An 8,427-nucleotide genomic window follows, 5' to 3' on the forward strand; every position below is an offset into this window, starting at 1 on the left:
AATTACTTAGAAAGCAGGCATATGAAAACTAAATCTTGATAGATCATGTTTGCTTTGCTTGTGGGACAATTATAGAGACTGAACCTAGTCTACTCCTGAGTTTAAGGGAATTCTAAGGTTTAAAAGTATGAGTTCAATATACTTACTAACCAACAGCCTGTTAATGGCATACAGTACCACCAAGTATAATAATGGGAAGCATAAATTACATATCTCAAAACCCAGCAACTCTACATAATAATATAACAAATATAGCAGTCCCCTCTTATTCATGGATTTGCTTTTAGCAGTTTGTTAATCACAGTCAACTGCACTCCAAAAAGATTCAATGGAAAATTCTAGAAATAACAATTCACATGTTTTAAATTGCATGCTGTTTTGAGTAGTACAATGAACTCTCTCACCATCCTCCTTCATCCTACCCGGGGTGTCACTTAGTGGCCTTCTCTGTTATCAGATTTACTGTTACGGTATTGATATTGCAGTCCTGGTGTTCAAGTAATCCCTACTTAATAATGACCCCAAAGCACAAGAGGAGTGATGCTGGCCTATTATTATAATTGTTCTATTTTATTTTTAGCTTTTGTTTTTAATCCCTTATTCTGCCTAATTTAGAAATTAAACCTCGTTCTAGGTATGTATGCATAAGGAAAAACAGAGTAATATATAGGGATCTGTGGTTTCAAGCATCCTCCTGGGCGTCTTGGAAAGTATCCCCTGAAGATAAAGGGGACTATCATAGTTTCCCTCCTATCTCTTTAGATGATTCTGCCATGACCAGAGAGGGTTGTGGGTCTCTTATGTGGCTTTCCTGGTCCTTCTTTCATCCTCCTTTCCTTCAGATTTGAAGAACAAAAGGAAACAAGGAAAGAATAACAAACTGCCAACTATTAAGTGTTTGGCTTACTTGACAATTGGTTAAGGAAGGAGTCCTCTGCAGGCAGAATGAAAGGTGCTAGTAGTTTGGGGCTCTTGGGTGGATGAGTGAATTGCAAAGTCCACTGCTAAGAGAAAAAAAGTTATCCAGTGAGAAGTTCCATCCCAAGGCTGTTTACTTAAAACATGTATCTATTCAATTGAGTAGGGTAAGTTGGGCATTGAGAGCAAGATGTTTGCCTTCTGTGTCCTACCTAGCTCTTGGGACCTACATATTAATATTTTATCCTTCTCACTTGCTTCATGGGATCTATCTACCTAATTTCTCTATAGATTTCTCTTATGGATTCTCTACCCTGACAGAAGTTTTTCTCTTGATATTATAGATAATTTTGCTCTGGAAAATACAAATACATCTCTAAATTTTAATTCTCATGTAACAATGATGCAAATTTACAATCAATTTTCCACAGAACTCCTGAAAGAGAGGTGGGGTGATTGTAAAATATTCTGGGTGGTAGAAATATTTTCTTTAAAGTTTATATAAGTGAACATTATACAACTTTTTTTTGTTTGATTTTAGACAGAGGCTCACTCTGTTGCCCAGGCTGGAGTGCAGTGGTGCCATCGTGGCTTAGTGCAGCCTTGACTCCCTGGGCTCAAGTGATCCTCCCAGCACAGCCTCCGGACTAGCTGGGATGTTGGCTGTATACCACCATGCCTGACTAATTTTTTTATCTTTTGTAGATACAAGGTCTCCCTATGTTCCCCCAGGTTGATCTCAAACTCCTGAGCTCAAGCGAACCATCTGGCTCAGCCTCCCAAAGCAAAAATATTTTTTAAACAAAAGTTTTTTTTTTTTTTTTTAAAAAAAAGAACAGTGAGAGAGATAGAGGAATATCTTACCTGAGAGATATCAAAACATACTATAAATCAATATTATGGTATTAGTTTACAGAATAACTGTAAAATTGTATAAATCAATACAGCATGGTATTAGTTTACAGAAAGTCACTCAAATCAGTGGTTGAACAGAGTTAAAAATTTGAAAAAATAAATGTGTAAAGGTATGCTAATTTGGTTGACAATAAACTTCAGATCACTGAGAAAAGGATGGACCTATCATAAAAGGACAAATGGTCAACCAAATGAAAAATAAAATAGGCTGTGCTCTTAATTGAAATCATAAATACAAATAAACGTTAAAATTTTGATTTTTTAAGCATGAAAAATAATAGAAGAAAATAATGGATACTTAAAAAAAAATATATGGGTGTCAAGGTCTTCCCAAGCAAACGATGAAACCCAGCCACAGACTCCATGAAGAAGACTGACAGATTTCACAACATCAAGTGATAGACCTAGAGAAAATACCTGCAACATATAAAACAAAAGAGCAATAATCCAAATATATCAGGATTTCAACAAATCCATGAAAACACCTACTATAATAGGTACTTCACAAAGAAAAAAATATATAACCATATGAGAAAGTCCAACATTACTAACAATCAAGCAAAGGTATATTAAATGTTTAATGAGATATTTTTGTCCATCAAATTTCAAATGTTTGATGATGCAAAATGTTGTTCCCATTGAGGAAATGGACACTTTCATACACTCTTGTGAAAGTCTTTTTGAAGCGTATTTGACAGTATCTAGCTCACAGTATTTGATCCATTAAATCCACTCCAAGAATCTATGCTAAGGAAATTCTCATACAAGCATACAAAAATGTATAATGAAAAAAGAATGAATTCAAGAATATTTATTATAGCATCATTTGTAATAGAAAATAATTGGAAACAATCTGAACTTCCATCAATAAAGAAATGGTTAAATAAAATTATAGTACATCAAAATAGCAGAATACCATGCAGCTATTTTTAGAATGAGGTGGATCTGCAGGCACTAATATATCACCTTGCTATATTTTTAAGCAGAAAAAAGAAATTTCAGAATCCTGCACATAATGTAATCCCATTTAGGTAAGGAAATGCATATTTTTATATACGTAAAGGCATAGAACTATGATTAAAGAAATCCATACCAAATTGTTGATAGATTATGCAAAAATGTATACCAAATTGTTGTAGGGGAAAGACTAGGGAAAACTATAGCAGAGTGGTTAAGAGCATAGACTCGGGCAGAGAACTAAGTGGCTTTGCTACTTACTAGCTATGTGACCTTTGGCAAGTGTATGAGTTCATTCTCATGCTGCTAACAAAGACATACCCAAGACTGTAATTTATAAAGAAAAAGAAGTTTAATGGACTCACAGCTCCACATGGCTGGGGAGGCCTCACAATCATGGCAGAAAGGGAGTTGGTAGCAAAGAAACGTCTTACATGGCAGCAGGCAAGAGAACATGTGTAGGGCAACTATTCTTTCTAAAACCATTAGATCTTGTAAGACTTATTCACTATCACTAAAACAGCACAGGAAAAGTCTGCCCCCATGATTCACTTACCTCCCACCAGGTTCCTCCTACAACATGTGGGGATATTGGGATCTACAATTCAAGATGAGGTTTGGCTGCGTACACAGCCAAACCATATCCGCAAGTTTGTTACCCTTTCTATGCCTCGGTTTCTTCATCTACAAAAGGATCAACTGCAAAGTTTTTGTTTCGTAGACCAAATGAGGAATGTATGTAAAGCACTTAAAATGAAGTTTGGCGCATAGTATAAGAGTACTATGTAAGAGTTTGCTATTATTTTATTCCTTAAATATTTTGCAATGAGAGTGCATTCATGGATTGCCTATGTAATACAAAAGTGAGAATTTAACATAAACATGACACAGAAATGCTTCTAAATATGAAAAGAGGAAAAAAAGGAAAAAAAATCACTCGCGCTGGAATTTATACTGCAACCTAGTAGAACACAGAATTCAGAATAATACATATCTTAAATTATACCTTTGGTAGAGCAAAAGACATGATCACAGGATTTTGCAGCTCTTATCAAGAGATGAAGTCTATTTCTCTACCATTTAGATTTGACCCAGTCATGTGATTTTCTTTGACCAATAGAATATGGCAGAGGTAACACTATGTGTATTCTGGAGCCTAAGTCTTTCATGGCCTTGGAGCTTCTACCTTTGTCATTGTGGGACGCTGCCCTGACACCACAATATAAGACAGTTGGTGTAGCCTACTAGAGAATGAAAGAGCATGTGAATGAGAATTGAGAACTAAGGAATCCAGGCAACACACAGTACCTATTTCCAGACATGTGTGAGGCCACCCAGCCAACCCTATAGCTGAATTGAGCATCACAAATGTGTTGAGGAAAAACCAGTAGAGTAAATGTGCAGTCAACCCACAGAATAATGATAAAGCGCTGTTGTTTAAAGCCATTAAGTTTTAGGGTCATTTGTTATGCAGTAATAGTCAACTGATACAGAGGATATGCAATCTCATTAAGAGAGACTACAGGGAGAGAGAGCTAGAAACCTCTGCTATTCCAGACACCCCAGCTAAAGCACCAGACATGTGAGTGAGGCCATGTGGGAAAAAGCTAGCCTCAAGTGATCTGCCAGCTGAATGCAGTTACTTTCTTGAGCCCAGACAGAACCAGCAGAAAAAAATTACCATCTAGCCCACAACATTGTAAGTAATAGTAAATTGTTGTTTTAAGCTACTGTGTTTTGCAGTGATTTATTATGCAGCAATAGATAATGAACATCCTATCCAAGGAGTCTAATTTACTAGATACATGGAAAGAATCTACTTTAAACTCAATATTACCTCTTAGACATTCCCATGATATGGAATAAAGATGGTGTAAAATCAAGCCATCAAATTTTAAAGACAATATTCTGTATTGGGTAGGAAATCTGATAATTCTAATTATTCAAACTTGATTCTTCAATTAGAACACATGTATTTCCTTAATCTTCTTATGATTAATCCTTTGTTTTAGAAATAAAGTAGTAAAATTCAAAATTTGTCCCCAGTTAGGGAAAACCTACTAGGTATACCATGATATATAGGAGGACATGGCTCTGCACTTAAATCAATAAGAATACAATAGGAGAAATAAGCATCTAAATAACTATGATACAAAGGAAAATGGGATAATGGCCAAGAAAGGAAATATGCTTTAGCAATTCAGAGGAGAGAGAGCATTTCAAGATGGAAGTTCCGGGAGGGCCTCTTGGAAAAGGTAGAAATGAAAATGAATCTCACATAAATGGGTAGATTGCTAGAAATAGAGAGGGAAAGACATTCCAGGTAGATAAAAGATTGTTTTGAACTGTAGAATTTTTAGGCTTTATTTATAATACTCTTAGAACAACAACAACAAAAAAAGACGGTTTCTCTGTACCCAAGTGTCCATCTGCTGGCCTGGCCTGTGGGATAAACTGTATTTCACACAATTTCAAGACACAGAGAGTGATATGGCTTGGCTGTGACCCCACTGAAACCTCAACTTGAGTTGTATCTCCCAGAATTCCCACGTGTTGTGGGAGGGACCTAGGGGCAGGTAATTGAAACACAGGCGCTGGTCTTTCCCTTGCTAGCCTCTTGATAGTAAATAAGTCTCATGAAATCTGATGGGTTTATTAGTGGTTTCTGCTTTTGTTTCTTTCTCATTTTCTCTTGCTGCTGCCATATAAGAAAAGCCTTTTGCCTCCTGCCATGATTCTGAGGCCTCCCCAGCTATGTTGAACTGTCTAAGTCCAATTAAATCTTTTTTTTGTTCCCAGTTTTGAGTATGTCTTTATCAGCAGCATGAAAACGAATGAATACCAAGAACAACAGTAACCTGTAGCCTCTAGAACATCAACTAAGGCATTCAAGTAGCCTAGAAAATTGATGAGTCCATTTTTTGATGGTAGGTGGCTCCTACCTATGCCCATCTTGTGATTGCAATGTCTTTGGTGATAAAACAAAGTGGTCTAGGAGGAGTCTGTACTATTATAATGGTATTAATTTAAAAATGTGTTTATTGAAAATTTTGAGATAAACAAAATCAGACCTTTAAAATGAAAAGTAAGGATAGGTATGGGATGTGTCTGTTGTTATGTTTTTAATAGGAGATTTTTGATTATGAAGTAATGCATATTTATTATGGAAAACAATATACAAAAGAAAATTAAAACTGCTGGCAACCCCATGAATCACCATTAATGTGGTAATTTATTTTTCCCAGTTCTTTCTCCATGCCTCTATTTATAAATATTTCTGCTTTAATCTATTCATATAAAGATGGGGTTATACCCTTTTGTAATCTCCAATTTTTCTTATTTAAATTATGTAGAGGATCAGTTCAGTTTTTAAAAAGTTGAGCTTCAGGTAATTGTGAAATATTAATGAGGAACTGTCCAGCCAACTGTTAGAGATGGAGTCTAGGAGAAATGTTAGAAAAAGGTGTATGGTCTGGAAGATGTCAATCTGTAAGTAATAATTGAAGCCTGAAAATGGGGTGATATCATCCACATTTTTTCACAGGGTGAGTTATTGGGTTAAGAAGGCAATTAATGAGATTAGAATGGGATAGATAATTTCAGAACATATCACACAGCAGTTATAAGTATTCACACTAGATTGCATTATAAAAATCAATTTCTAATTGTGAGTCTAAGGACTAATCCTTTAGAAACAGTAGAAGACATTGACAGGACAGAAACCGTAACTAGTTTTAAGAAAATAAGATCAAAGGTTGGCATTGGTCTCTGGGCCCCTTTACATTCTTCAAAATTACTGATGACCCCAAAGTGCTGTTGTCTTTGTGAGTTATACCTATTGATATTTGTGTATCAGAAGTTAAAACAGAAATTAAATGTTTATGTATTGATTCACTTAAAATAACAGTAAGAAACCCATTAATGTTAACACAAATAGTATTTTCATGAAAAATCGCTATATTATCTGAAACAAAATATTATTAAGCAGCCATTAAAAGGAATGAATTCATGTATTTTACAGCAACATGGATGGATCCAAAGGCCATTATTTTCAGTGAAATAACTCATAAACAGAAAGTCAAAAAACACACATTCTTAATTATAAGTGGGACCTCAACAATGGGTACATATGGGCATAAAGCCAGAAATAATAGATACTGGGGACTCCAAAAGAAGGGACAGTTGAAGGGAGGCGAGGGTTGAAAAATTATCTGTTTACTGAAATATTCACTATTGAGTAACGGGTACACTAGAAGCTCAGTCCCCACCAGTATGCAGTATACTCATGTAACAAACGTACACATGTTCACCCCGAATCTGAAATAAAATAAAATAATTGAGAGAAGTGGTGTCACGATCTTTAATGCCTGGTTTAATAAAACACAGCTGAAATCTCATCTCTACTTCTGCATTCAATTAATTGATGATGTACACATGTAAGACAATGTGAGCAAAAGACCCATATATCTTTTTTAATTGTTTTTTTTAGACAGGGTCTTTGTTGCCCAGGCTGAAGTGCAGTGGTAAGATCATGGCTCACAGCAGCCTCAAGCTCCCAGGCTCAAGTGATCCTCTTACCTCAGCTTCCCATATAGCTGGGACTACAGGCACACGCCATCACATCTGGCTAATTTTTAAAGATGTTTTATAGAGACAGGGTCTCACTGTGTTGCCCAAGCTTGTCTCAAACTCCTGGGCTGAAGCAATCCTCCTACCTTGGCCTCCCAAAATGATAAGATTACAGGTGTAAGCCATCACACTCTGTGAACAAATAATACGTTAGTATTAGGAAAATAAGTTTAACTGCACAGACACCGTAAAAGACTCCTCTAAGGAACTTTCAGGGGACTCTTGACCATACTTTAAGAACACATAGCATATGACATAGAGAGGTCAGGAAGATTAAGGATCGAAAACATTTTATGGAGTGTTAGCAAGTGTAATGATTTGAATGACAGGGGTAAAGATCCTGTCAATCGTGTATCAGATCATAATACACCTTCCCTCCTTCCCTGACCTCCCATTGTCCTTACGGCAAAATCCAAAATCTTTATCCAGGCCCTTGAGGTCTTGGAGGTTTTGGCTTCTTTCTGCCTCTCCTGCCTCATCTTACATCACTTGTTCCGCTACATTATTATACTCCTTACACTCTAGATGCACAGGCTGACCTTGCATTGTTTGATGTACCAAGCTACTCCTTGCATCAAATATCATAGCTTCTGTTCTCTCTGCCTGAAATGCCAACTACTCCACATTCTTCAGGTCTCAGAATAATAGCCACTGCCTCAGGAATGCCTACCTAATCACCTCAACCTCAATTGAAATGGGTCTCCTCTGTTCTCTTGCAAATACCTTGTTCTATTCCTTCAGAACATCCATCAGTTTAGAACTACATATTTCATTGTATGATTGGTTTTGTCTGTCTCCTACCAGTAGACTGTAAACTCTATAAGGGCAAGAATATGTATGTTTTGTTTACTGAAAAGGCACATAGTAGGTATTCTGTAAATCTTTACTTAGTGAGATTATGAATGAGAGAATGAAGATATATACAGGGAGCCTGTTTTCTTAGTCTGAGAATAAATTATTCATGTTTATTGTGTTGTATAGAAAATGATAACATCCTAATTCCAAATT

This window comes from Saimiri boliviensis, chromosome X, assembly GCF_048565385.1.
Source record: "Saimiri boliviensis isolate mSaiBol1 chromosome X, mSaiBol1.pri, whole genome shotgun sequence".
Lineage (NCBI taxonomy): Eukaryota > Metazoa > Chordata > Mammalia > Primates > Cebidae > Saimiri > Saimiri boliviensis.